The sequence below is a fragment of the Phalaenopsis equestris genome, unplaced genomic scaffold, assembly GCF_001263595.1.
Source record: "Phalaenopsis equestris unplaced genomic scaffold, ASM126359v1 Scaffold000136, whole genome shotgun sequence".
NCBI classification, from domain to species: Eukaryota; Viridiplantae; Streptophyta; class Magnoliopsida; order Asparagales; family Orchidaceae; genus Phalaenopsis; species Phalaenopsis equestris.
In genome coordinates, this window is record NW_018164578.1 from 1,652,676 (window position 1) to 1,656,644 (window position 3,969).

At 28.2% G+C, this 3,969-nt stretch overlaps 1 protein-coding gene across 1 annotated transcript in view; it reads left to right on the forward strand.

Moving 5' to 3' along the window:
• The window catches only part of LOC110021617 (UBP1-associated protein 2B-like), a gene marked incomplete in the record, with an annotated part of 11,540 nt that overhangs the window by 1,211 nt on the left and 6,360 nt on the right, over positions 1-3,969 (forward strand).

Consider the following 3,969-nt stretch of genomic DNA (forward strand, 5'->3'; position numbering starts at 1 on the left):
TTTCATGTAAGATTAATGATTTTAGTTCCATGCATGTAAATATGAAGGTTTAAGTGATAGATATATAAATATTAAAGAATTGTGGTATGTTATTAAATTGTCTGTATTTTGGAAAATTTAGTATTTATTTCTAATAATATACATTATTGGACAATATTTCTACAATTTATTTATTTAGAGAAATATGTATGAGAGCACATTTCAAACCAAATCAGTCTTACACCATCTGTTCAATTGTTTATTGCACTTGAAAAGTCATTCAAATTAAATGTCTGAACCGAGTTTGCTTGGCGAGGTTCTTGTAACAAAGCATGATGAAAAGACATGAATGGGACTGATAATATGAAGGAGATGAATACACAATAGAATGAAGACATAATAGGATACATGTGTGTGAAAAAAAAAAAAAGGTATTCAGGACCAAATAGAAATATGTACGACACTAAGATGAGCGAGCGAAGCAAAGTTGGTGATTGAGGGAGGGAAGTTTGGATAGGGCTGACTTGTCTGTAATGACAATAGCTGATTATATATGTCATAGTTCAAAGTTGTTTTAAATGAGCTTAGAAAAATGTTAAAATTTTCCTTGAATAAAAATTAAACATGTTTGGAATGATGTTCACTTAAAATTTGAATAAAATTTAAATACCGTGTGAATATGATAATAATAGAGTTTAAATAAAATATGATCAAAGCTTGAACATGCCTTAAAAATGTTCAAAGATAGTGCTCATTATCATATACCATGATTTAAACACGATTTGATGTTTGTTTAAACATAGTTTATGTATTGTTGGACAAAAATTTAAATATGATTTGAGTAATGTTCACATATTATTTCAGTAATATGCAACTAATACTTGAATAATATTCACGAATAATTGAAAAATGATTTGACCGTGATTCAACATTATTCAAATATTTGAACAAAGTTTGTATAATTTGATTGTGTTCTAAGCATTAAAATAATTTGATCCATAAATTTCTCTTACCCTCAAAATTTTATATGAGGTTAATTAGTTTAAATTATTTATTTATTTTTATATGAAAATCTCTATCATAATCATACATTCATAGAGGCATCATACAACTTTTTGTCATGTTCTTAAAACATTTAAACTGTAGTTATCTAGAGACTTACTCCATTAAACGTACTCATGATTGTTGATAGTGATGAGATTGAAAGATAATTTATGGTGTTCAATATTTGAGGCAAGAACAAAATATTTGATATTGTTGAATTTAATATGCTCATTGGGGCTAGATTTTAGGGAGTTTTAATTTCATGAGAAATTAAAGAGGAATAGCATAAGGAGCAAGCCAATAGACTACTATTTGGATGATGACCGAAAGTAAAGATGCATGCAGGAATAAGAGAAAAATTTAATCTATAAAATTTAATTAATTTAGATGAGATCGTTATGAGCCCGATTTACAAATAGTCTTTACCACAATATATAAAATGATGAACTCCAAATAATATGAATTGTCAGTATTTTTATAGAGTTAAAAAGATGAAAATAGAAGATTAATGGTACAATTGTAATTCCTTTTAAAAAATATATCTATGAATATAAGCTTTTTTATTATTATTAGAGTCGTTTGACATTCGTTGTGCAAACTATTTTCACCAAAGTATTCTAGACATGATAACCTATTTTATAACTATTTTTTCATAATTTTTTAACTTCACATTTCAGGATATTAGGAGATTATATAAGCTTTATAGCTTAAACTAAACAATTCATATATTTACATATACACATGACACCCCTTTTTATGAAAACTTCACTAAATCAATTCATTCATAAGCTTCACATGGCTTTCCCATTTCCTACCCGTGAGAGCATTTAGGTGAAAAAAGAGAGAAAGAGAGGGACAAAGGAAAAGAAGAGATTTTTGGGAGAATCTGCTCTATTTTCGTTCGACATGTGAGTTTAGGAAATTGAACCAACCCAAGATACATTATCATTACACTACTAGTGATTTCATTGATTTTTCCCTTGTTTTCTAAATTTTTATTTATCCAAAATTTGCAAAAAATGAAATAGTTTCATATTTTGAAAAACTTTATCATGTAATTTTTAATATATTATTAACTTAGACCGCTACACATTTCGACGTAAGCATATTAAATTTTCATCAGATATATTTGTGTTTGAGTCACATTTTCTAATTTGTTATATAAAATTTTATCAAAATATAATTAAAATTGTATATTTTGACACAAATATAACCACATGAAGACTTAATGTGAAATTTTTGTTTTTATTGGTGCATATGATTTGACTCTCACTCTTTTATGTTATGGACTTCACTAGTTTATTTTACTTGTAAGCTATACACACACACACTATACTTGTATACACCCAAGAAGTGTTGGTTATTAAGATTCATGCTAACAAATGTGTATTACCCTGCCTCAAAAGATGGGTTGATGGGCTTTCATTTTAAAGGGGATTGTGGTATGAACATGATATATGACTGAAAATTATGTAAATATGATGTGATATGAAATGAGTGTCAACAAACTAGGGGTGATGACTTCTGTATGTGATACCATATGATTGATCGTTCTTACTGATATGATATGAAATGACATGATACTATATTTGTGTTATTATGATTGATATAGAGCAAATAATACATATGATTGATTAGGTAGAGCACCGGACTTATATAATATATGTGATGATAAACATAATTGATGATATGATTTGTGCACACTAATATAACTATGATTTATGTTTTTATGGTATACCTATTCATGTTCAGTGACATAGAAACTTAATTGTTTAACATATATGAAATGCTTATAATAATAATCGTGCACAATTTTCAATTTCCATGCATTAATTTTAGTTGTAGATGTTATATAACCTACTAAGGGTGTAAGTGAGTACGCATGGGCCTGGCTGGATAAGTGACTCATGAGCTGAGCTCGATGAGCTAACAAGCTGAGCTCAAATTAGTCCTGACTCGACTCGTTAGCTTGTGAGCCGACATGTTTACAATTTTATTAATATAAAATATATTAAAAAAATTAAATTTCAATGCTTTAATTATTAAAAAATATTTAAAAATAATTTTTTGTATTTCTTTGATAATGCTCATTTTATTGTAATACTAGCTTTAACTAATATTTTTTTTCTTCTTTTATAATAAATAAGCCGGCTCATGTGTCAGCTCATACTCGTTGACTTAAGCTCGAGTTTGAGCTTGAACTCGATTAATTAATCCTGTTCAAGCTCAAGCTTTAATTGAGAGTACTCGAGCAAGACTCGACTCATTTATAACCCTAAATATGTGTTCATTCATTTCACATTTACATGTTTTTAAGGAAGGTAAAGACTCAATTGGAGTGAGGTGATGATAGTTATTGATAGACTTTCATTTTGTAATATTCAAAATGCAACTTATGATCGTGATGAAAAATGTATATTTTGTAAGTATCATTAGAAAATAATGATAGTTGTATATAGAGCTGTCAAAATGGCTCGTTGTTCGCGAACAACTCGTGTTCGACTTGCTAAGTAGCTTGTGCTCGGCTCGTTAATTTCGTTCGATAAGTTAACGAGCCGAACACGAACTAAGATGTGTTCGTTCGTGTTCGGCTCGCTTTGGCTCGAAATATTTCGTGTTCGGCTCGAAATATTACTCATCAAGTTTATATATATATATATATATATATTAAGTATATATTAAGTAGTATTTTAAAAAAATCTAATTGACTACAAGGCTACAAAGATTTATAACCAATTAAAATATTGATTAAGAAAATAGAATAAAAACTATTAAATTATATTCAAATGATGGTTTAATATAAATAATAATTTTTAAATCTTGCTCAAACCCCTATTGTCTTATGACTACATGATTAGAGTTGTTAAAAAAACTCTTTGTTCGTGAACTGCTCAGGTTTGACTTGTTAAGTAAATGAGCCGAACACGAACACACTTTTTGAGCTCG